The following is a 26,638-nucleotide window of genomic DNA, read 5'->3' on the forward strand; positions in this document are numbered from 1 at the left end:
ACCTGTGGTGGTGTGGGCACTACTTAAGGAAAGGGGAGGGGAGTTACATGTTTTAAAAAATCCTAATTACAAAGTTTTACATGCGTTAGTGCATCTGGCTGTACAAGCACTTGGTGAGATGTCTCTCACGTTCCCCGTTTTATAGTCAAGAAGTTAAGTAAGTTACTGAAGCAGGTGTGTGTGTGTGTGTGTGTGTGTGTGTGTGTGTGTGTGTTTGTGTGTGTGTATGCGTGTGCACGCTGGTAAGTGGAAGAGCCGGTAGGGGGGTCTAGACACCCCTGGTTCCACTTCACGGAGCCACTTGACCTACTAAGTCCTGGGCTTACCTATTTTGTTTATTTGGATATATCTTCATTAAGCAGGTTTCAGCTGCCTCATGTGGCAACTAAGTGTTATATTTGAAGATGTTCGGGTTGGCTGGAACTTGAGACATTCATCAAGCCACCTCGTTTTTAAGATGTGAAAAGTAAGGTGGTCTTATGCTGCAGATCATTTCTTAGGGGACATTTCACTCCTGCATTCAGTTGACTGGGTGAGGCCTTGCTCTAGGGAATGGCAGCTCCTCCCAACCACAGAAACACAGCCCTGGGTGTGGTCCCACCATGTCCCCAGGCTCTAGAGACTCTCCTCTGTGTGCTTGGCTGTGTCCCTTCAGGGCCATCTCTCCAGACCTTGCTTCTCTGGTGGCCAGTGATGCAGAGTGGCTCAAAGGACAGGCACCAGAGTCAGAGCTGACCTGAGTTCAAATTCTAGGGCTGCCATCCTCTAACTGAGTGATCTTGGACAAATTATTTACTCTTATTGAAGATTCAGTTTCCTTATCTTTAAATGGAGATTAAAATGCCTACTTCCCAAAATAATTAGAACAACTAAATGAAATACTCCGTGTGGTAACTCTTGGTAACAGATGCTGCTGCTATTATAATTTTTATTATTATGGGCAAACTCTAGGAATACTGTCATTACTTGTGGGTCACGATTTGAGCAAAACAAGCAATCATCCCAAACACAGTGGCTTGATTTTGCAAACAGATGGCTCAGAACCATTAAGTCTATTCCACGTGTCCAGAAGCACACTGAAGGTTTTGAACCACTTCTGCATTGGAACTCAAAGCCCACCTTGAGAACGAACACTGGCATTTATCTGTTGCAAGCTGACAGCTGAATCCACACTCCTGATGTGTTTCGATGGGACCTGGGTGACTGATTAACCTCTGGAGAGGGCTGCCCTGTTTCCTGCTATGAAAAGTAGTCGTGCTGTCTTCCGGTTATACCTTCTAGTTGATGGTGACAAGAGATTTGAATTCCTCTGTCTCAAGAGGCAACGGTCAGCGCTGGGGTTGAAATCTGGCGTTGCCATTTGCAAATTATTTGTGTGACTTTGGGCCCCTTTAAGCTTCAGTTTTCTCATTTACAAAATAATAATAGGAAATAATTCCTACCTTAAAAGGGCATTATGAAGATTTAACATAAAGGATAAGTGTATTGTATATGTGCAGTATTTGATTATTGTTCTGGATTAGGTTAGAGAGGCATGTGGCCATATAGAGAAGTATTGCCATATTACATACACTGGGTGCCCCGTCATTGAGAAGCCCCCTAAGCCCCTTTATTGCCTTGGTGAATTTATCACCAATACGGGGCTGGTCCCCAGGCTTACAGATACAGAACAGATCATCACAGTGCCCGGGATCTCCTGGAGTTTAGGAATGTTAATTCACATCATCCAAACTCACAGGAAATTGAAGGATGTAGACCAGGATGTCAACATGTTAAGCCACTTAGAAAAAAACACTTCTAGGAGTTCCCATCGTGGTTCAGTGGTTAACGAATCCAACTAAGAACCATGAGGTTGCGGGTTTGATCCCTGGCCTTGCTCAGTGGGTTCAGGATCTGGCGTTGCCATGAGATGTTGTGTAGGTCGCAGATGCGGCTCAGATCCCACCTTACTGTGGCTCTGGTGTAGGCTGGCAGCTACATCTCCAATTGGACCCCTAGCCTGGGAACCTCCATATGCCATAGGAGTGGCCCTAAAAAAGACGACCAAAAAAAAGGACACCTCTAAGTGGAACAAGGATACTTTATCCCCAGAGGAAAACAAAATAGAAAGTCTGAGCTTCATTAGGTCAGGAGGTCGCGAGCTGATCTCAGACTGAGTGCTGGCATTGGCGCTGGAGGCCAGATGGCCCAGGTTTCCATGAGAGATGTGTCTGCTGGCCGGCCAGACGCTCATGCTGCTGAACCTGGGCCCTGTCCCCCTGGACCATGGGGAGCCATTCTGCCAAAGATCCTTTCCATCTCCTTTCTCCTCTGCCCCCTCACCCCCTTTCTGATTGACACATTCCTTCTTTAGATATGCTAATGTGATCGATAAGGTTACGGAAGATCCCTGCACTTTCTGCCTCTTTGCTGTGGGAAACTTTTGTCTCTCAGATGCCTTTTGAATATGTTTTATCTCATCGATTATGTGTTGATTTTTATAGTTGAACTTTGGGAGTTGAGGAGAAGGAGGCAGTCTTCACCGCTCATGTACGTTTAGAGATGGGGATTCATGACCTTGCCTTAGCAGACGTGCGTGGACATTCCTCCCCTGCCATTTGGAGAAGTGGGTGGAAGCCCCTGGGGTCTGGAATAATCTGGCTTTGTATTTACTTTTTAATTTATTTTTGTCTTTTTAGGGCTGCACCCACAGCATATGGAAGTTCCCAGGCTAGGGGTCGAATTGGAGCTGTAGCTGCTGGCCTACACCACAGCCTCAGCAGTGGTAACACAGGATCTGAGCCCCATCTGCAGCCTACACCACAGCTCACAGCAACGCCAGATCCTTAACTCGCTGAGCAAGGCCAGGGATCGAACCCCTGACCTCATGGATGCTAGTCAGATTCATTTCCGCTGAGTCATGACAGGAACTCCTGGGTTTGTATTTTGTACAACTGTCACTTTACTGAGAAGTCTTATCTTTATACCCTGGCACATGTCACATCCAGAGATTTCATTTCCTTCCACTTGATTCTGACAGGGTGACTTGTGATATTTCACTTGCTGGGGTTCCTTTTTTTTCCTAAGTGATTTCTATACTTTTTAAAAAGATTGAAGTAGCTTCCGGGAAGTGTAACTGGGGGGTCTGTTTCCAGGAGAAATCATTTGCATAATGAAAATGTATATCTGCTGGTAGCTTCGTCTATCTCTGCCTCCTGTTCTCTTAAAGTTAGTTTTGGATGGGTGAGGGCTACACCTCGTGTTGATAGGCTTCCTCATGCATCATAAATATGCCAAGAATGCTGAGTCGAATGATGGTGTTTATATAAGTTTGGAGGGTATCTTACTCAGTGATCAAAAACAATCAAAGTAAAAACACCTTCTTAAAAGGCTACAGTGACAAGAGAAATGCAAAGTCTCAAGTAAGTTGTGGGTCAGTGACCTTAGAAGATCTGCTGACCCATGAAGAAGTCAGAGTTTAGTTGTTTGGGAGGGGGTGTGAAGGGGGTGCCATGGATGTCGCAAGAACAGAGAATGTGCCTGTGCCTGCTGCTGAGTAAGTGAGGGGTGGATAAAATGGAGAAGAAATGATAAAATGAGAGGTGAACCAAAGAAAAGACCTTCGAAACGGAAAACAAACATCTCCCAGTTGAAGGGAAATTGAAGAAGGAAAACCTTCGTGGAGTTCAAGGACAGTACAAAAGATATAAATTAGGAACACAGACCTGTACCCAAATCAGAGTGAATACTCCCAACCCTCTCTGAAATCAACCAAGATTTTATTTGGCGGAGAGGTGTAAAATGCCCGCCCGAGAACCAGTAATATTTAGAATGGAAACTAAGGACAAAGGAAAGGGTTTGCTTTAAATCCCTGAGAATCATGCAAAGTGCTCTGAGTACAGAGAGTACCCTCTGCTCTTCACAGATAACCTAAAAGTTAAATTAAAAAAATCAGAGGCTAAATCCCATCAAAAAATGGGCAGAAGATCTAAGCAGACAGTTCTCCAAAGAAGACATACGGATGCCCAAAAAACACATGAAAAGATGTTCAACATTACTCATCATGAGAGAAATGCAAATCAAAACCACTATGAGGTACCACCTTACACCAGCCAGAATGGCCATCATCAAAAAGTCTACAAAAAATCAGTGCTGGAGAGGGTGTGGAGAAAAGGGAACCCTATTACACTGTTGGTGGGAATGTAAACTGGTGCAACCACTGTGGAAAACAGTATGGAGAGTCCTCAGAAAACTAAAAGTAGAACTACTATTTGATCCAGTAATCCCACTCCTGGGTATCTGTCCAGAGAAAACCATGACTCGAAAAGACACTTGTACTCCAATGTTCATTGCAGCATTATTTGCAATAGCCAAGACGTGGACACAACCTAAATGTCCATCGACAGAGGAGTGGATCCAGAAGACGTGGTCCATACACACAATGGAATATCACTCAGCCATTAAAAGGAATGAAATAATGGCATTTTTGCAACATGGATGGACCTAGAAATTGTCATGCTAAGTGAAGTCAGTCAGACAATGAGACACCAACATCAAAAGCTATCACTTACACGTGGAATTGGGAAAAAAGGACCCAATGAACTTCTTTGCAGAACAGATACTGACTCACAAACTTTGAAAAACTTATGGTTTCCAAAGGAGACAAGTTGGGGGTGGGAGGATACGCTGGGGGTTTGGGATGGAAATCCTATAAAACTGGATTGTGATGATCATTGTACAACTATGAATGTAATAAATTCATAGAGTAATAAAAAACAAAAACAAAAGTCAGAGGCTACATTTCCTTTTCAGAACAGACTGTTGTGGTTAATTTCTGAGAGGTATACATCTAACCTCATGTACTGAACCTCAGTCCCTCTGAGTTGGGACTCAGATTCCTGTCCTGAATCGGATCATCAGAAAGGCACTGTAACCAATGGACCTGTAAGCACAATGAGATTGCCCCTAACCCCCATTTTTTTTTTTTTGTTTTTTTTTTTTTTTGGACAAATCCAACCTTCCTAACTTCTGCATCAAGATGCTACCTTGGCAAATACTGTCCTATTCCTAAGTTTGGTATCAATGTTTAATTTTGCAAAGAAAAGTTCTGGGGTATTTTTCAGGGTAAATGTTTTAAACATTTTTGCAAGGCTCATGGAAGCCATTTGAAAGTTAGATTCATTCTTTGTAGGAGAAAAGATATGTGAGATGGTGATGCAGGTTTGCCACTGCCTGGAAAGCAAATCTATTTGGTTATTGCCTCAAAGGATTGTTGTGAGAATTGAGAAATATGTACAGTCAGTATATAGTGTGGTGATCAAAGCACGAACACTCCTGAAAATAAATTTCGTATTTTTTTTTTTTTTTTTTTTTTTTGTCTTTTTGCTATTTCTTGGGCCGCTCCCGCGGCATATGGAGGTTCCCAGGCTAGGGGTCGAATCGGAGCTGTAGCCACTGGCCTACGCCAGGGCCACAGCAACGCGGGATCCGAGCCGTGTCTGCAACCTACACCACAGCTCACGGCAACGCCGGATCGTTAACCCACTGAGCAAGGGCAGGGACCGAACCCGCAACCTCATGGTTCCTAGTCGGATTCGTTAACCACTGCGCCACGACGGGAACTCCTAAATTTCGTATTTTTGAAGTAACTTGCCTCTTGAAAGAAACCCTTGTTTAAAAATTATTTATTTATTTATTTATTTATTTATTTATTTAATTTCTTTGGAGCATAGTTGCTTTACAATGTTGTGTTAGTTTCAGGTGTGATTCAAAGTGATTCAGTTATACATATACATATATTGGTTCTTTTGCAGATTCTTTCCTCATGTAAGTTATTACAGAATGTTGAGTAAAGTTCCTTGTGCCTCATAGTAGGACCTTCCTTGTTAGTTATGTATTTTATATATAGCAGTGTGTATCTGTTAATCCCAAACTCCTAATTAATTGCTCCCCCAACCCCGCATTTCCCCTTTGGTAACCCAACGTTTGTTTTCTAAATCTGTGAGTATGTTTCTGTTTTGTAATTAAGTTCATTTGGGGAGTTCCCATCGTGGCTCAGTGGTAAACGAACCCGACTAGTATCCATGAGGATGCAGGTTTGATCCCTGGCCTTGCTCAGTGGGTTAAGGATCTGGCATTGCCACGAGCTGTGGTGTTGTTCACAGACATGGTTCAGATCCAGCGTTGCTGTGGCTGTGGTGTAGGCTGGCACCTGCAGCTCTGATTCGACCCCTAGCCTGGGAACCTCTACATGCCAGGGGTGAGGTCCTAAAGGGACAATAAATAAATAAATTCATTTGTATGTTTTAAAAATTAGATTCCACATATAAATAGCATCACATGATACTTCTCTTTCTCCATCTAACTTCACTTAGTATGATCATCTCTAAGTCCATCCATGTTGCTGTAGATGGTATTGTTTGGTTCTTTTTTTGGCTGAGTAGTATTCCATTGTGTATATGTACCACATCTTCTTTAGCCACTCCTCTGTTGATGGCCCTTTAGGTTGTTTCCATAACCTAAAGGGTTGGCTATTGTGCATAGTGCTGCAGTGAACCTTGGGGTGCAAGTATCATTTTGAATTATGGTGAAAGGAATCTGTTTTAATCTCTAGAGCATAGTCCATGATTGGAATCCCAGCAAATGAGAAGGCTGTGTGGGGTAATGGTCTTTCTGGGCACAGGAAGCAGTGTGTCTGGTTCAGAGCAGTAAATAGAAGGTGGGGAAAGCGAGCCCCCTTTCAGAATGAAATCTTACTCCTGAACCTTCCCGCCATCCCTGCCAATTAGACACGGCGTCTTCCCTTCCCATTCATTTAGTCCGAGTTGACATGTTGCAAGGGAATGCAGATTTTTCACTTAAATATACATGTTTGTATGTGAGGAGATGGAGGGGTAAACGTAGATCACATTTTACTGGGGAAAATGAGATGGAGGAGAAAGGAGGTTTGAATTAGTAAAAATCAACAACAACAAGCCTTTGCCTAAAATATGTGCACTCCCAGGCTTCCTGACTTGCCTTGTGTTCAGACTCAGCTTCCTGTCCCGGACAGATCATCAAAATTAGTGGGGGCCAGAGGGAGAATCTAAGTCTTGTCACTTCCAGCCCACAGCTCTGCGTGAGGCGGAAATGCGGGAACTTCATCCAAAGATGGAGGGTGACTTGCCCAAGGCCCGTGCTGAGAGCCAGAATGAGAATGGAGGTTTCGGAGAAGCAGGTCTTGGAGCCTCTTGGCATCTCAAACGGTGAGCTGGTGCTTTCCGCCCAGCTGCCTCCTTCATTGAGAGGTATTTGTGGAGGGGTTCCCCCTGTGCAATGGAAACGAATCCGACTCGTATCCATGAGGACGCAGGTTTGATCCCTGGCCTTGCTCAGTGGGTTAAGGATCCGGCGTTGCTGTGAGCTGGGCTATAGGCATGCAGACATGGCTCAGATTCTGCGTTGCTGTGGGAACTTCCACAGGCTGCGGGTGAAGCCCTAAAAAAGCAAAAGAAAAAAAAAAAGAAAAAAAGAAATATTCGTGACACTTAAAAAAATGGACAAAAACAAAACAAAACCAAGAAAAAGCAGATGAACTGATTTTCAATTTATCTGGGAGAAACAAGAATGAGAGGCGATTCCCCACTGACCTTGAACTTCCTGGGACCCTTCAGAGGAAATGCATTTCACTGCTTTGTGCCCCGAGCTGACGCCAGGGTCTCCACCAGCCTCTGGATAAAACTGTTGCCTCACAGCTGCTTCCTCCCTCCTGACCAAAAAAATGGTGATGAAATTAAGTTCGCCACCACCCTCGGCCCACACTCCCCGAATAGACTATCCCACATTTCTGAGGGTTAGCAGACTAGTTCTTTTTATAAACAGGCAGGATGACATTATTGGAATGGAATGGATGGGGGTGGCGCACACACTTCCTACCTCCGTGTCAGGTTTCTGTGACCTTTTTATGTCCAGATTGAGTTGTGAGACCGGAACTCACCCAGGATTTGCAAGTTTAGTGATCTTGTAAGAAGTACCTGGCAGTGAATGGAATGCTTTTAAGGGTCTCTTAAAGGATATAAAATTAACTCTAATAACTATTCGCAAAAAAGGATTCTGCAGGAGTTCCTGTCTCGTGGCGAAACGGAACTGAATCCGACTAGTATCCATGAGGATGCAGGCCTCGCTCAGTGGGTTAAGGATCTGGCGCCGCTGTGAGCTGTGGTGTAGGTCACAGATGCGGCTTGGATCCTGTGTTGCCGTGGGAAAAAAAAAAAAAAAGGATTTTGCATAATCAGTTCCTTTTCCAACTTGTGGTTACACTTTATAAAAGGACACAATGTCATAGATTTTATCTCTATCTCCCTCCCACATCCTTCACACTTTTTGCCCCCCCCATCCCTGCACCTGCCTGACTAAAAAGCATCTATATTTTAAAGCATCTTCCTCTGGTTAACCATGTACTGTCTCTTTTAAACTATTTTAAAGCAGTTTAAAGAAACTGTTCACTAAGAGCTTTCAAGAGTAAGTTGAACAGAACGCCTTTTCTTTTTTCTTTTTTTCCTTTTTAGGGCCAAGCCTATAGCATATGGAAGTCCAGCTATAGCTGCCAGCCTACACCACAGCCACACCAACTCGGGATCTGAGCCGAGTCTGCAACCTTCACCACAGCTCATGGCAATGCTGGATCCCTGACACACTCTGAACAAGGCCAAGGATCAAACCCGCATCCTCATGGATACTAGTCGGATTCATTTCTGCTGGACCACAATGGGAATTCCAGAACCCCCTATTTTTAAAGCAACAAAATTTGAAGGGAGGGTTGAAACATTTCTAGAACATAAAAAGCATCTGTTGGTTTCTCCTTAAAGTATAGAAAGTAGGGGTTCCCTGGTGGCTCAGCAGATTAACGATCCAGTAGTGTCAGCTTGGGTAGCTGTGCCTCCACTTTGGTCCCTGGCCCGGGAACTTCCGAATGCTGTGGGCCTGGCCAACAAAACAAAACAAGGCTGTAAGGATGAAATAAGATTGCGTATATGAAAAGGGTTCATTGGGATAAGATACTGAGTCATGATTCCATGAGAAACTTCTGGGCACAGTCTCAGCTCATGAAAATTTACCTGACTGCATACTCTTATGATTGTTCCATTTAATGTGCTAATTTGACTGTTGGTGTAAATGAGAACATAAGAGTTTTTTAAGTTTCCGATTATAGCCTGTTTGCTAAGAGGAAGCTCGTTGGAAAGACAATACCAACGAGGCCCAAGTTCAGAATGGGGGTTTAAAGAAAAAGACCATGTTCTCTGGAGTACGTGAGTAGGAGGCCTTCTGATTCTGAAAAAAGTTGAAGCCCCTTGGTAGGAAGCTGGGCTACAGAAAAGGACTCTCTGATTGCTGAAGCAGGTTCTCAAGGCGAATATCTCTCATCTCCTGGTGCATCTTTGTTCCACTGAATTAAATGGTTAGGTTGGTTATATGGGCATATGTATGTGGCATAGGCTGAGCCATTTGGAAAGAGAGTGCTCTTGAGCACAAGATGCAGCCTTTGCGGAAATGACGTGGAAAGGTAACTGTCAAGTTGGTAGGCAGGAGCTGAGGACAAATAGAAAAGGAACGATAGGAGTTTCTGTTGTGGCTCAGGGTAATAAACCCAACTAGTATCCATGAGGTCTCAGGTTTGATTCCTGGCCTCACTCAGTGGGTTAAGGACCTGGTGTTGCCGTGAGCTGTGGTGAAGGTCGCAGACAAGGCTCAGATCTGGCGTTGCTGTGGCTATAGTTCCAATTCAGCCCCTAGCCTGGGAACCGCCATATGCCATGGGTGTGGCCCTTAAAAAAAAGACACACACAAAAAAAGACAAAAAAAAAAAAGAAAGAAAGAAAGAAAAAGAACAATAACCTTAGGATAAGCAGGTGCAAAGCTGTTCTTGTAGTTCCAAACACTCAGTAGGCATCAAATGCAGTGGCTTCCCCAACCTTGCCTGGACACCCAAGACACATGAGAAAGATTTTTGCCCCCTGGAAGTTCCAACAATTGCCTCTGGAGATATGAAAAGGGCCCCCTGCGATGCTCTGTGGCTGAGCCCTCTCTGGAGGCGCAGGAAGGGGTGCGGGGACCAGCGCCCTCTGAGGAGATTCCCGAAGCCAATATGGAGGCAGCGCGACTGCGAGCGTCTCCCACCCCACCCGCCTCTCTAACACTTGTGATGACCCTCTTGCCTCTCACCCCGCTGCCCCCCACCATTGCCTCACTTGTCCTTTCGCTCTGTGGCTCTCTGCCCTTCTTTATCTGAGCTCAGGCTGCTGAATACCTGGGACACGAGTACAAATCCCCAGCTGCAGTGTGGTTTGCATCCCCTCTGAGGGCCCAGGTCTAGACTTCCCCACAGGGGGCATCGGGATAACTGAGAATTGTGGTCATGTACCCTTGAAACATTTTTTCCACTTGAGCAAGTGGTTGAGAAGAGGGGAAGGAGGCAGCTGCAGTGGCCTTCCACCCCCAGGAACTTTTCCAGGAGGCCTGGCATCATGGGAATCTGCTCAGTGTGCTTTGCGGAGGTATTTCAATCCTGCTGGGACCAGCCTTGGAGCAGTTCTGGGCTTCCCTGGGGTCTTAGGCTTGAATGTCAGCGTCTAGAAGTATAGGATTTGATTTCCTAACCAGTTGTTCCTTCCCGTGGAAAATGCATGTAACACATTATTAGGTTTCCTAAGAGGTATGCAATGAGACTCTTACTGTGATGAGAAAAGGAGCGTTTTTCCTGTAGCGCATACTGATGACAGCTATTTTTATTCGGTGGGCTGCATATGCTCACTGGCTATGCACTCAACACAAGCCCTATTCAAAGGAATGCCCTATTGTTCCCCAGGAAGGAGGTTTGATGATAAAAGACCTCGGTTCATTCCTGGGATAACACAGTTCTTCTTCAGACAAATGTGTATTCCAAGCAGGAGTCACCAGTCCGTGCCCAGCCACTAAGGAATGGCCCTCAGATAGCTGAGTCTTTATAGAGGATATAAAATCTGAATGCTGAGATCACACAAAAGTTATGGTGGAAGCCTTCCCCCATTCTAAATGTAGGAGCGTTAATCTGAACAAAGAAGTTTGGATGCTTCTGATATAGAAGATGCGCCAATCTCTGCATCCTTGCATCAAAATGGCTTAAAGCTGGTCCATCTCAAGCTTGGCTCCACAATGGGCTTAACTAGGGAGTTAATAATAAACAGATGCCTGGCTCCCACCCCTAAAGAGTCTCATTTAATTGGTATAGGGTGTAGCCTGGTGTTGGGCATTTTTATTGCTTCCTGGGTGATTCTAATGAGCAGTGAAGTTTGAGAACCACTGGTTTCAGCTGGAAGTTGAAGTGACAGAAACAAGGAGCAGGTGGAAACTAAGATGGGGAGAAAGACCTGCAGAGCAGAAGATCCGGCATAAGGACAGTAGCGGGAGGAGAGTCAAGAAGGCCAATCAAGGAGTTCTCATTGTGACTCTGTGGGGTAAGAACCTGACATAGTGTCTGTGAGGATACAGGTTCGATCCCTGGCCTTGCTCAGTGGGTTAAGGATCCAGCAGTTGACTGTGAGCTATGGTGTAGGTTGCAGATGTGGCTTGGATCCTGTGTTGCTGTGGCTGTGTTGTAGGTCAGCAGCTGCAGCTCCAATTTGACCCCTAGCCTGTGAACCTCCACATGCCACAAGTGAGACCCTAAAAAGACAAAAAAAGAAAAGAAGAAAGCAAATCAAAAGAGGCAATGAGTAGAGGAGAACCTTGTGAATGGGGGCCGCTAAGCTACCAAAACAGAGCCCCTGCTGAGGTCTGCCTACCACCCAGGACCCACAGGGGCCTGCAGGGCAGGGCCGCTCCAGCAGTAGCTCTGTTCTCACATTCTATGAGATCTGTTTCACATTACGGCTGTATGGAGGTGTCACTTTTAAAAAGCTCATGGAATGATGTTACTACTGCCAGATAGGCATGGGCAGAAAGCACTTGTCTGGCCCTCTCTGGGCCACCTGTGACCTGAGCTGGTGTCACATGCCATTCTCTGGGAGTTCATGAGTGTTGGTGCCCTCGAGCCATTTTGAGTAGGTAGGACCACACCCAATCATACTGCAGTTGCCATGTTCACTCTGATGCCATTTCTGAATGGCACCCCCAAGACACAAACCATGAAAGAAAGATGGCTTGATGCCATTGAATTCATTCAATCTAATGGGATATATGACAAGAAGACAGACAAGGCCGGTGAAACAAGCGTAGGAGCGGAGTTCCTGTCATGGCACAGTGGTTAGCAAATCCGACTAGGAACCATGGGGTTGCGGGTTTGATCCCTGGCCTTGTTTAGTGGGTTAAGGATCCAGCATTGCCATGAAGGCCGGTAGCTACAGCTACGATTGGATCCTTAGCCTGGGAACCTCCATATGCCATAGGATGCAGCCCTAGAAAAGGCAAAAAGACAAAAAAACAAGTGTAGGAGCATCTTTAGGGAATATTCATTGACTTCATCCATCCCTGGTTTCTAAAAACCATACTTTGTCTAGCTGTAGAACCACCCCTCCATTTCTAGGACCCAGGGATAGAGAAATGCATTGCACGTGTCCTTCATGGGCCATCAGAGCTTTGAAGATCCTGGCAGTTTTGTCCTCTTCTAGATAATTCCACCTTTTGATGACCCCTTTCCTTTTGGATTATACATTTTCGTATCTTATTTAATTATAACTGCTGCAAGATGACAGATGTCCTAGCAAGGACCTGGCAAGAGGCTTAAAGTGTAGGGCTGGGAACCCCCAAGTGAGACCCTGGGTGGATGGCTTAGCCTCCCGGAGCTGGAGAAGCCCTGATCCGGCTGATGTGCCATGACCCCTAAGGTCCTGTTCTCTTTGACCGTTGCTAATTAACGTGGCCACCTCAAACACCTGTTTGTGTTTGTCACCACCTGTCTTATGGTTCTGATACCTCTGGCATCCTCACGTGTGGCAGTTTTGAAGAAGCTGGTGTGTCCTTGGTAAAAGTTTACCTCCAAGACCAGCCTGTTCTGCCTTTGCCTCTGTCACTAAAATGTTTGTTCCACTGCCTTCTGGTCTAGAGTCCACGTCACTCGCCACCAGCTGCCGGATCAGCGCACGTGGAAAGTGCAGTTTCTCCCCTCCCGCCTCACCCTTCTGTCAAACTCCGGGCTGATGCTGTGTTTGCTTAGTAACTGGAAGGTGTGAAATTATCCTCCAGCTGGTTGCTTGATGCATGTGTTCCTTGTTTATGTGGGAAGGCTGCTGGGTTGTTTTCATGAAGACTGATTCGAAGGAGCATTTTGAAAGGGTTCTTTGGGATGCTTCTTTAAAGGTGTCTCTTAAGAATCAGCCGTTCTCATACATTGATTGTAAATAAGCAGGGCCTGCAAGCCGTGGCCACCTAAGAAGTCTTTCACTGTTGTCACTGGAGTGACATGTTTTCCTAACCTTCCATCCTTCACCCTCAAAACTTAAAGGAGGAGCAGATGAAAGAGCATCTTTGTTTTTCACTTGTGGCTGCGTATCACTTAAGTGTTTTTTTTGTTGTTGTTGTTGTTGTTGTTGTTTTTCTTTTTAGGGCCGCACTCATGGCACATGGAAATTCTCAGGCTAGGGGTCGAATCGGAACTGCAGCTGCCAGCCTACACCATAGTCACAGCAATGCAGGATCCAAGCTGAGTCTGCGGCTTACACTGCAGCTCACAGCAAGGCCGGATCCTTAACCCACTGAGCAAGGCCAGGGATCGAACCTGCATCCTCATGGATACTAGTCGGGTTTGTTTCCACTGTGCCACAACGGGAACTCCTTTTTTTTTAAAGTAAGTAATTTTTTTTTTTTAATCAATTATACCCTTGGACTTGCTCCCTGGCTTCCTTCAGTTATTTGCTCAAACGTCAGTCTTCTCTGCACAGTCAATTAAAAGCTGCAGCCCCCTTCCTACCATTTCCCCAATGCTCGTTATTTTTTATTTTTCACCTGTGAGACCTACGATCCTGAAGTTATTCGTTCTGTTTCCTCGCACTGGACTGTAAACTCCTCGATGGCAGAAATTTTCCTCAATGTGGTGTCCCCAGTGCCTGGAATGGTTCCTGGCACATGAAATGTGCTCACTGAATGGTTGTGATGGAAAACATTCCCAATGAAAACAAAAACAGACCTAATAGCAGCTGCATGGCAGGCGGATGGGAGCCCAGGCCCTGAGCCAGGCAGTCTGACTTTGAATCCCACCTTTAGCATTGGCTGGTCGAGTACCTTAACCTCCAACATAGTTTTATCATCCATAAAATGGGTGCAATAACAATATCTCCCTCACTGGTGTCGTAAGTTGCCCTCTAAACACTGGCTGTTAAGAACTGTGTTGCTGGACAGGGTTAGCTTTTCCCCCGAGTTGAGTTCACTGGGGACACTCTCTCCGCTGAGGTTTTCAAGCTGGTCCCCTCAAGTCTGCCAGCCAGGAGCCATCTTCATCATCACATGGGGACCCCCCCCCCCCAGTCTGGGAATGAAGGCAACTCAGAGGGACGCCAGAGGGACGCCATACCGAGGATGGAGGAAGATTCCTGACGACATTGTCTGAGCCTCTGGATCCAGCCAGATCCAGTCAGACCCTAGTCTTTTTGGTTGTGTGAGCCAATAAACCGCCTCTGTGCTTAAAAAAAAAAAAAAAAAAAAAGAGTTTATTGGGATGGGCCCGGCTGGGATCCTCCTCACTGCTCTCTCTTGTCAAGAGTCTTATGATCAGAGTTCCCATTGTGGCTCAGCGGTAATGAACCCAACTAGTATCCATGATGATGCAGGTTTGATCCCTGGCCTCGCTCAGTGGGCTAAGGATCTGGTGTTTCCATGAACTGTGGGGTAGGTTGAAGACGAGGCCTGGATCCCATGTTGCTGTGGCTGTGGTGTAGGCCAGCAGCTGCAGCTCCGATTCAGCCCCTCGCCTGGGAACCTCCATATGCAGTGGGTGCGGTCCTAAAAAATTAAAAAAAAAAAAAAGAGTCTTATGGTCAAGAGCCTCATCACCAACCAGAGTTCCCACTGTGGTGCAATGCGATCAGCAGTGTCTTGGGAGCGCTGGGATGCAGATTCGATCCTCAGCCAGGCACAGAGGGTTAGGGATCCAGCGATGCTGCAGCTGCGACTTAGGTTGCAACTATGTCTGGGATCTGATCCCTGGGACAGGAACTCCATGTGCCACAGGGCAGCCAAAAAAGAATTTAAAAAAAAGAGTTTGGTCATCACCGAACTGACCACTTTTCACCTGTATCCCCCACAAAGAAGGACCCTGTTGGAAGGTGAGCTCTTCTTCCCTTTTATCTTAACGGCTTTTCTTTCTCCTTAGTGGCAGGAACTGACAATTTGGCATGCTCATGGTTTTTTTGGTGTTTCTGCCTTCTCACTCTTCAGCATCTTTCATGTTTCATGTTCTCTTCTTCCTATGTCAGTTTTTCCTCAACGTGGAACTTTGAACAACTTGCATCACAATCGACTGTGGTGCCTGCTCCCCCGTCAGACTCTCTTGTGCGGGGTGGGGCGCCTGCTCTTTAGCAAACTTGCTGACTGATTCTAATGCCACGGAGGCAGCAGCCCGAAGACCGGGAGATGGGCCTCAGCCTTCCCCTGGCTGGGAGGTCATTCCTGTGGATATTTCGTGTTTCTGGCCCACGTAAGACCTCAAATAACGGGCTCAGTGTCAACTGAAGCAACCCTGTGGTTATTCCTGGAGAAATTAGCTCCACGCCTCTCCTTAGCTGTGATGCATAAGTGAAATTCAAATTCACATTTTCACCTTTTTTTTTGTTTTGGCAGCGCCTGTGGCATACGGAAATTCCTGAGCCAGGGAGCAAACCTGTGCCACAGCAGTGACCTGAGCCACAGCAGATTTTCAACTTTAGATGGATATCATGGATGGTTCTTGTCTTCTCGAAGCTCCTTCACAAATGCAACCCCAGTGCACAGAAATGTTCGAAAATAGCAATAGTGTGTGGCCTGCCTTCTTTCCAAGGGCATAAGAGTTTGCAGCAGTTTCTAAAAATAGACCTTCCTGGTACAGGTCACTAAGCAAGAATGGCCTCTGCGTCACTCTGTTTACCATTTCACGTCTGACACCTTCAGAACAACAGTGAGGCCTGAGGGCCTGCTTAGGTCTGTGGGGATTCTGGGTGTGTGCAAGCTGGAGCTGCAGCCTGGGAGGGTCAGGCTCCCTCCCCGCGAGGCCAGCGGTGTTTGGATTCAGGGCCTTTTCGACCTTTGCTTCATGATCCCTCCCTCCCTCTCCATCACTGCCTCCAAGTCAGGGCAGAGGTCAAAAGCTCCAAGTCACTCCACAAGATACTGGTGAACAGAAAAAGAAGCTCACGTCCAGGAATGTAAGACCCCCCCCCCCCATGCTTGATTTTGTTTAATCTATCTTGCATTTTTCCTCTTGGCACACATGTGAGTTTACGAGGCATCATATGCAAATGTAACTTGAAAGCCTTTTAGCAAAATGTTCAGAAAAGGCCTGTCTTTGTTTTTGCTTTTTTTTTTTTTTTTTTTTTTTGGAACAGCTTTGCAGTAGTGAGAGGTCTCTTCTTTTTGTGTAATCATTCCTGGCACCCATAACCTAGTCCCTAAATGCAGATGATGTAGGTGGTATTAGAATGAAAATTTCTTGGGCTTAACAGTCTAAAATTAAGGAAATAGAGTAAAGGAATGGGGGCACTTGGCATTGAATATACATGAGACGGAGTTTCCGTGGTGGCTCAGTGGAAACCAATGTGACTAGCATCGGTTAGGATGCAGGTTTGATCCCTGGCCTCGATCAGTGGGTGAAGGATCCGGTGTTGCCATGAGCTGTGGTGTAGGTCACAGATGTGGCTCGGATCTATTGTTGCTGTGGCTGTGGTGTAGGCCGGCAGCCACAGCTCCAGTTCAACCCCTAGCCTGGGAACTTCCATGGGCTGTGGATTCGGCCCTAAAAAGATAAAAGACAACAACAACAACAAAAAAATAGAGTATACATGAGGTGATTGAACTTGTCCACTGGGCATTCACATGCATAAGATTTATAGCAGGTTCTAAAAAACGGATTAATTTGGATCAAATGGAGACTCTTATCTCTAGGAATCAGTTTTGCTTTATGAGTTAGCTGGCCACCTCTAAAGAAATAGTTCTAGGAAGCTCTCACCCCTGAGCTTTGGGTGTTCTAAACATTTCACTCTCCTATTTGATTCTCATAACAACCCCAGGAAGCAGGTATTCTTATTCCTCTGGTTTGCAAATGAGGAAGCAGACTTTTAATAGGGCAGCCCGGCCAAGGGGACACATCTCTTAAGTGTGGATTTGAACTCCGATCTGTCTTACACAAAAGCCCAGGCTCTTAAGTCAGTAGGTGTTCAGACAGCTGGTTTTCTGCGGTTGCCCAAACGCCAAACCAGCGTGGGTTCTTCAGCCTCTGGGGGACCACAGTTTGGATTCCATCATAGCTTTTATTTGTTTCGATTTAAAGACAGTACTCACTTGGTGCCTTTTGTTTTCCCAGGAGTGTTGATTCACATTCCCTGAAATAAAATTAACCCTCCCATCTTGTCTGGCTCACTTGATGGGCTCAAGTCACGTGCCAAAGAAAAATAGGAGAAATAATGCAGCAAGAAGGGAGAGGTGACAGAGGGTTTTATGGTTCTGAAGATATGAATACAGGCTCCTCATTTTCTACTCTCCCCACAAACAATACAAAAAACCTCCACAACTTGATTCCCATCAGTTTGTTCTGTAATTTTTTTTTTGTCTTTTTTTTTTTTTTTTTTTTTTTGCTATTTCTTGGGCCGCTCCCGCGGCATATGGAGGTTCCCAGGCTAGGGATCTAATCAGAGCTGTAGCCACCGGCCTACGCCAGAGCCACAGCAACTCGGGATCCAAGCCGCGTCTGCAACCTACACCACAGCTCACCACAACGCCGGATCGTTAACCCACTAAGCAAGGGCAGGGACCGAACCCGCAACCTCATGGTTCCTAGTCGGATTCGTTAACCACTGCGCCACGACGGGAACTCCTGTAATTTTTAAACGGTTGAAATACCTGATTAATATTGAGATGCTGGAACATTCATTGTTTTGTAAGAGAACATTTGAGCTTTTATCTCCTCACCCAAATAGCAGACGCTTGATAAACGATGTTGAGTGTAAGTGCTGGACTTTGGAGCGCTTACCCTTGGCCCTGGAAGACTCTTTGTTCATAGCAGGACGGATGCATCCAGCTTCTAAGAGGATGCAGTTGTCTTTGTGCTCTGCCCTAGCCGGGACCCTAATGAAGTCCCCTGGCTTCTCCCCAGCTCAGCACCTGCTGCTCTCTTCAGAGCCCACCCCATCTCCCTCAAAGCTCTCCCCTTCTAGGAATTGTTACTCCATACCCATCTCTTTGCTGGTTCCTCATCCAAACCCACCTCTCTGTTTCTCCCTCCCTCGGAACCTTGCTGGGGAATGACTTGCAAATCTCTGAAGGGAATAGCTGACGTCCTTTGAGAGCAATATGATCTAACACTAATAGAAAAACAGCAGTAATAGGAGTTCCTGTCGTGGCTCAGTGGTTAACGAATCCAACTAGGAACCATGAGGTTGTGGGTTCGGTCCCTGGCCTTGCTCAGTGGGTTAAGGATCCGGCCTTGCCGTGAGCTGTGGTGTAGGTTGCAGATGCAGCTTGGATCCCGTGTTGCTGTGGCTCTGGTGTAGGCCGTAGAAAAGGCAAAAAGACATATGCTGTGGGAGCAGCCCTAGAAAAGGCAAAAAGACAAAAAAAAAGAGGCAGTAATAGAGCTGTTATTTATATGTTTAAAAGTGATTTTTGCAGATTATTGATCTCTAACCCTGAAGGAATGTGCTTCCAGCAGTGTTGTAAGAGATTACTTGGAGGTATCTGTGGATAGGTAGGTCTTGTCATTAGAAGCCTTCGAGTCGTAGACAGAAGGTGACCTTGGCCTTTCAGCTGTGTGGCTGACACAGCCCCCTGAGGATGCCTCTGTACAGTCAGCAGGGAGCCTAAGCAGCCAGCGATGGTGAGCCCTGGGGACGAGGGATTGAAGATGCATCAGCTGTCTTGACAGCATAATTAAAATGATCCTTTCTCAATTTGGGAAATGATCCAAAAGTTTGTCGTGATGGTTCAAATGTGAATATCCGTGTCTGAATGTACTGAAAAGAAAGCAACTGGTATCCAACAGGTGTGGATTCGCCCCTTTGTAGAATTGTCTCCAGGGAGTGTTTTGTTTTATTTTTTAATTTTTGTTTTCTTTTTCTGGCCACAGCTGTGGCCCATGGAAGTTCCCAGGCTAGGGATTGAATTGGAGCTATAGCTGCCGGCCTTCACCACAGCTCACGGCAACGCCTGATCCTTAACCCGCTGAGCGAGGCCAGGGATGGAACCCACATCCTCACCGACACTATGCAGGTTCTTAATCCACTGAACCACAACAGGAACTCCAGTAGGGCGGGTTTTATCCTGAGGTAGTTTTCCTCTGCGACCTGTTTCTGAACTAGTATCGCAGCTTGAAACCCAGTATGTGGCAGTTGGGGTTCCCCTCTGTCAGTTGCCTTCAGTTGGCACAGTAATGGGACCATTACCGTTGGGATTTGGGGTGATGAAGGGTTACCCTGGTAACTTTATTGCCATATGTACACATACAATAGTCAGCCCATGTCAGATTGCTACATTTAGCACATCAAAAAGCAGGATGCCCACTTATATTTGAATTTCAGTGGGCAAATAATTTTTTAGTGAACGTATGTCCCTGATTCTAACAACCCTCATCACATGACAACTGAGATATACAAGAGAAAATGCAGTTTCTTTATTTTACCTAAAAAAATTTTTTAACGGCCACACCCAGGGCATATGAACGTTCTCAGGCCAGGTATTGAATCTGAGCTACAGCTGCGACCTATGCCACAGTTGCGGCAAAGCCAGAGGCTTAACCCCCTGCACCAGCCCAGGATCAAACCTGAGCTGTTACAGTCAGATTCTTAACCCACTGTACCACAGCGGGAACTCCTATCTAAACTGAAAAAAAATTGAAGAGTTCCCTTGTGGCTCAGCAGGTTAACGATCCAGTGTTGTCACTGCTGTGGCTCTGGTTACTTTGGTGGCATGGGTTTGATCCCTGGCCCAGGAACTTCTGCATGCCATGAGTGCAGCCCCAAAACAAACCACCCCCCTCCCTGCCGCCAAAACAAACAAAAAGCAGCTCCAGTCCAAGTAAAAACAGTGAACGATACTTCCTCTGCAGAACATAGCTTCAGGGCAACTTCTCTGCAACTCCCGCACAATCTAGTTGCCACCGCTCTTATGGCAAATTCTGAAGCCACCACTGTTCTAATTCCATTTCCATGCTGCACAAATGTCCTGGAAGAGAGAAACATCTTTAAACATCCAAATCTACCTCCTCTCTCAGAACTATGTTCATACAAGAAGTGTTCTCATAAGCCTCAGGAAATCAGGTAAAGATGGGTAAGACCTTTGCTAAATATATACATATATATATATATATTTTGTCCACTGTGTTCATTAAGTTGCTTTCAATTTTATTTTATTTTGATGGATGAAATTGTGTTTTTCCAATTTGTGAATACTATATCATCACAAAGGAAGGCTAGATTATGAAATGATGTCATGTTTTTCTTTTCCTTTTTCTTTTTTTCTTCTTTTGGGGGCACTCGTGGCCTGCAGAAGTTCCCAGGCCAGAGATCAAACCTGCACTACTGCAGTGACCAGAGCCGCAGCAGTGACAATGCCAGATCCTTAACCAGCTGAACCACCAGAGAAGTCTGATTTTTTTTTTTTTTCCTTAAATAAGATATTACCATGACTTGCTCTGAGTAAGCCCAAGGTGGCTTCTAGTGACCACGGATGACTTTCTGGGTGTTTATGAACCATCAAATTAATCTCCTACAGATTTTTTTTCTGAAGATCTATATGAAATCCACATAGCCACTGTTTCTAGACTCTATTGCCATCTAACTCCTCCACTTTAAAAAAAAAATCATATTTTCCCAGACTCTCATATTTTCCATTATTTCTTGATTATTGTTCATCCATGATGTTCCAGCATCATATCTTCAAATTGTTTCAATATCCTGGGAAGTTAATTTTGTTGGGCCTTGTAATCAGATTTGTTTTAAATATCTAATCATCATCATCATGATATTAACATTTATGAATTTTTAATGTGTCAGACATTGAGTGCTTTTTTAAAATTACAGAGTTGAATGAAAATGTTATTTTGGTTTCAGGTATATAGCAAAATGTTTCAGATACACACACTCACACACACACATATATATTCTCATTAAGTAGTTTTAAAAAATAAGAATACTCTAGATAATGAAGATCAGTTTTCAATACCTCTACTATCACCACTAATCCTTATATGTGAAGCATGAACTTCTATCAGATACTAAATTCAGTAAGGGTCACTATGCTCCTGGCTAAGAACTGATTTTTTTTTTTTTTTTTGGTCATTTTTGGCTGCCCATGGCGTATGGAGTTCCTGGGCCAGGGCTCAGATCTGAGCTGTAGCCGAGACCTAAGCCACAACTGTGGCAATGCCGGATTTTTTTTTTTTTTTGTCTTTTCTAGGGCTGCACCCTGTGGCATATGGAGGTTCCCAGGCTAGAGGTCCAATTGGAGCTGTAGCTGCTGGCCTATTCCAGAGCCACAGCAACGTGGGATTCAAGCCATGTTTGTGACCTACACCACAGCTCCTAGCAACGCTGGATCCTTAACCCACTGAGCAAGGCCAGGGATCGAACCTGCATCCCAGCGTTCCCAGGATGCCGCCGATTCTATCATGCCACAGTGGGAACTCCAAGAACTGAAATGTATCATATTCTTGTGGAAGGGTAAAGAAAACATACCATTTGCTAATTTTATGAGGAGGCCATGTGGTCCAATGGAAAGTACCTGGGCTTTGTAATAGCCCTTCCCGTGAACCTAGATATTGCAGGAATTGTCTTTGTGGGTCTAGCTGCCGAACCACCACAGGTCTGGTTTTCTTTAGCTGTACGGTTGGAATAAATTTTATCTAAGTGTGCATCTCAGAGAGTTTTTGTGATGCTTGAATGAGGTACTCTACGCAGAGTGACAAGTACAGAGCTGGCGTATGTTATTCACCCAGGAAATGAAAGAACAGGTGCCTGAAAGTCAGAAGCATCAGAAGCTGAGGCACTGGGCTAGGTGCATGGCTCTCACAGTGCTGAGTGTGGTGTTGGGTTTACTTCGACTCTTTGCTTGGGCCCTTATTTGTTTAAACACAGTTTTCTTTCTTCTTTCAAACCTGAGGCTGCTACATCTGGTATCAATTTCTTGTGATTAAGATTTGAACTAGGCAACAACAGGCAAAGCTAATTGATCGTGGAGGTCAAAGTAGGGGTGGGGATCTGGACTAGGCTGGAAAAGTCTGAAAGGGGCCTCAAGTAGATGTTAGAAATAGTCTGTATTGTTTTTGCTGTTTCCATATGATTATAATGCACCTTATACACTCTCTGGATTTTACATCTTAATAAAAAATTTAAAATAATTTGGACTGATGGACATAAGGATCTAAAGGTCAACATATACCAAATCCACAATTAAAGCTAGTTGATTTTTTTTTTTTAATTTCTTTGTCTTTTTAGGGCTGTACCCGCGGCATATGGAGGTTCCCAGGCTAGGGGTTGAATTGGAGCCATAGCTGCTGGCCTACACCACAGCCATAGCGACATAGGATCCGAGCCTCGTCTGTGACCTATACCACAGCTCACGGCAACACCAGATCCTTAGCCCACTGAGCAAGGCGAGGGATAGAACCCATGTCCTGATGGATACTAGTTGGGTTCGTAAACCACGGAGACATAATGGGAGCTCCTAGTCAATTTTATTTTTAAAAAGTCAACTCTGTGAATTTCATAAAGCTCTTTGACTGAACATCAAAACAAAATTTGAAAACTACATCTCACAGAAGTATTTAGCCTGCAGACATTTGTTTGATCTAGAAGTATTTGGCCTGCAAACATTTGTTTAATCCTCATTTAAAATCTGGAAGTTTTACACAAGAATCTGGCTTCTGGAAAAATCAGTTGATATGACAGCAGTAGGTTGGAGCCGTGTGTACCCGCATCAGGTGTGGTGTGCTCTCTCGTTCGCTTTGGGGCTCTGCTGCTTCCCGGGGTCTTACACCTGCCCCCACCCCCTGCCCCTTTACCCTGCCTGCCTGGCCCAGTAGGCGGTTGAGTTCGCTAGCCTGGTAGCTCAAACACTGATTGTTCAGTTGTCTTATTCCATCTCCAATCAGTTGTCAGGCTGAGTCTTTCTTTTCTTTTTTTAGCTTTTCTTTCTTTCTTTTCTTTTGTTGTTATTGTTGTTGTTTAGGGCCGTGCCTGTGGCATATGGAAGTTCCCAGGCTAAGGGTTGAATCAGAGCTGCAGCTGCAGCTGCCTGCCTGCACCATAGCCACAGCAACATGGAATCCTTAAACCACATCCTCATGGATACTAGTTGGATTTGTTACTGTTGAGCCACACTGGGAACTCCCAGACTGTGTCTGTTCTAGCAAACCATTTCCAGTACTGAACTGGGACAGGAAATCACCATGTCTCAGCCTCTCTGATCTCCCCAGCGCCCCTCATAGCCAGCGCTCAGTGTTTGCTGACTGGGTGAAAAGTCCACGCACTGTGCCAACAGCCTGCTTGTGTGTGTCTCCTATCATACTGCTTTTCCAGGAGTGTGAGTGTGCTAGCTCCACTGTGAGGCCACCTGCCTTTTTATTTATTTTTTTATTTTTATGCCTTTTTTTTTGTCTTTTTTTCTTTTCTAGGGCTGCTCCCACGGCACATGGAGGGTCCCAGGCTAGGGGTCTCATTGGAGCTGTAGCCACCTGCCTTTGCCAGAACCACAGCAACGTGGGATCCAAGCCACGTCTGCAATCTACACCACAGCTCATGGCAACGCCGGATCCTTAACCCACTGAGCAAGGTCAGGGATTGAACCTGCAACCTCATGGTTCCTAGCCAGATTCGTTAACCACTGAGCCACAACAGGAACTCCACAACTGCCTTTTTAGACCATAGACAAGATGGAGGGTTAGAAAATCAAAAGGAAGAATGTTCTCCACACTGTCTGCTTAAATTATGATTTGAAGCAGGTTTGATTATGGCAAATTATCATCAGGCTAATTGCTTGACAGCCTCTCTCGTTACTGCTTTGCTGGCGCCATTCAGCTGATCTATTCTGCTGATATGGGGCTGGGGGCTGTGTGGCATGTTCTCCCTAGGGAGAAATCTGCCAGCTGGAAAAATACCCCAAACTCCTAAACATCCTGCATGCCAGACACATCCCGTTTCTAAGTCACAACCAATCTAGCATAGACTGTATTATTTAAGAGCGTAGTCTTTGAAATCAGGCTGCTGGGGTTCACATCCTGTTACCATCACTTGCTAGTTTCTCGATCTTGGGCAAGGTTTTAATCTCTCTGTGCCTGAGAGTCTTCAGCCGTGAAATGAGTGCAATATAGCACTTCCCTAGTAGAGCTGTCGGAACAGTTAAAACAAAATATATGCAGTACTGAGTACACGACCTGATACAGAATAAACACCCTGCTAAGAAACTTAGCAGGTATATACGTCTACACGTGTACCTGCTTTTTGTTGCTCCCTTCCCTCTTTATGCATTTTTATATTAGCTGTGTCGTTTTCCTAGAGAATGAGTCACCAAGAATAATACTGTCACTTGTGTTTCACAATGCTTTCTCCTGGGTTTTCTTTTTATCCCCAAGGGTAGAAAGTGAACGCAAACATAATTCCTCTAACTCTTACCCTTGGCATCAATTGCCAACTTGGGGTCCCCATCTGGGATGCTGGGACTTGGAAGGGATGACCGAACTCCATGTCTTTGTTTGCTACCTTCTGGCCACTAAGATTCTTGTGAAGAAATACTTTGGTTTCCCTCAAAGAATTAGAGAATATGAAGAGAGAAAAAGAACAGGTGTGCTACAATTCCTTTAGGTCTGTGAGTCTCTGTGGTCCAAGCACAAGAGGGGCAGAATTTAAGTGGAAGAAGTGTGACTCATCAGTAATGTTAGCAATGAGAAAAATATTATGCTGTTGGATTTCTGTATCATAAATGGTTTATGACCTGCAACTGCTATATGGGAAAGGTATTGTGGAATAATACTTTGGACGTAACTGTCTTCTTTTATGACACTCAGAGCCCTGTGGCATTACTCATCAACCTTCCTGTCAACATCTGGTCAGACTGGGATTAAGAAATAGTCACTTGAACACAAAGAGAGCGTGGCTCAGCGGCTCTCATCTCCACTTTCCTTGCAGTGTCCTCAAGGATCTGACCCCTTTAGACACATTTGGAGTTCTCAACCAAATACAATTTCCCATGAAATGGAAGGAAAATGGACCGGAAAAGAGAAATGGAGCTTACTAAGTTTCTTCCTAGGTTCACTGCCTGGTTTTCTTTCAGCCTAGAACCTCTATGTGGGAATTTGCAGAGTTAGGCTAAACTACTTCTTTTTTTTTTTTTTTTTTTCCTTCCTTTTCTAGGGCCACTCGTGCAGCATATGGAGGTTCCCAGGCTAGGGTTCTAACTGGAGCTGTAGCTGCTGGCCTACACCAGAGCCACAGCAATGTGGGATTCGAGCCGCGTCTGCGAGCTACACCGCAGCTCACGGCAATGCCGATCCTTAACCCACTGAGCAAGGCCGGGGATCGAACCTGCAACCTCATGGTTCCTAGTTGGATTCGTTAACCACTGAGCCACGACGGGAACTCCGAGGCTAAACTACCTCTGAACCCACGTGTTATTTACACACCATCATCACCTCGGTCATTATCACTGTCCTTTCTACAATGCCTCTTCTTCCTGAGGACCCGGTGTGATTTCTCAAAGTGAGATGCATAGGCTCCCGTTCTACTGGAATCGTTTACATGATTTTACAAAGTTTAGTTTATTTCTTGAGCGTCTAATATACGCCAGTCATTGCTTTAGGTGTTTGGGCCTCAGCCATGGTCTGACACATCTCTGTCCTCAAGGAGCTGACATTCTTGGAAGGGGAGGAAATGTGTGGTGAACACAGTACCTATGTAAGTTACACACTGTGGGCAAAGGGCAAAGTGCAAAGGTGGTGAGTGCTTTATGGAAAGAAAGCAGATCAGAGGCAAGAGGCTCTTTCCATCTCCTCCATTCCTAAAATTCTCTTAATTCCTCCTGGGAGTATTGAGGTCAAACTTGTAATTTTAAAAAATGGACTCTGTGAAAGTCCTTTGAGCTTCTGGAGCGTGCCGTGGAAATACAAATCCTGGCAAGGAAGCGTGCTACAGACGTCCAGACCCAGCTTACACAGTGGCCGTGTCAGTCTGACAACTGCTGGAGAACAGAGGCCGTCTTATGCACGGACACAGACACAAAGTCATCGAAAAGGAGGAAGGACACACCACATCTTCTTTCCTGTGTGAGGCTTTCTCTCCACAGCCCCCATCTCTAACCACAAACAAGCCCCCCACGATGACATGTGCAAATCATTCAATACCTGTGGACGTCCTGGGCTCTGAAATCAAGGCTATCTCCCTTGGTCTGCAGTCTATCAGCGGAATAACATCAAACTCTCCTGCCTCTAGGCTTGTTTTCTAAAAGGTCATCAGGGGAGTTGCTGTGGCTCTGGTGTAGG

General features: G+C 45.4%; 1 protein-coding gene across 1 annotated transcript in view; it reads left to right on the forward strand.

Annotated features, from left to right (window-relative positions):
* Nucleotides 1–26,638, forward strand: part of SHROOM3 (shroom family member 3) — a 346,309-nt gene that overhangs the window by 119,678 nt on the left and 199,993 nt on the right.

The sequence above is a fragment of the Sus scrofa genome, chromosome 8, assembly GCF_000003025.6.
Source record: "Sus scrofa isolate TJ Tabasco breed Duroc chromosome 8, Sscrofa11.1, whole genome shotgun sequence".
Lineage (NCBI taxonomy): Eukaryota > Metazoa > Chordata > Mammalia > Artiodactyla > Suidae > Sus > Sus scrofa.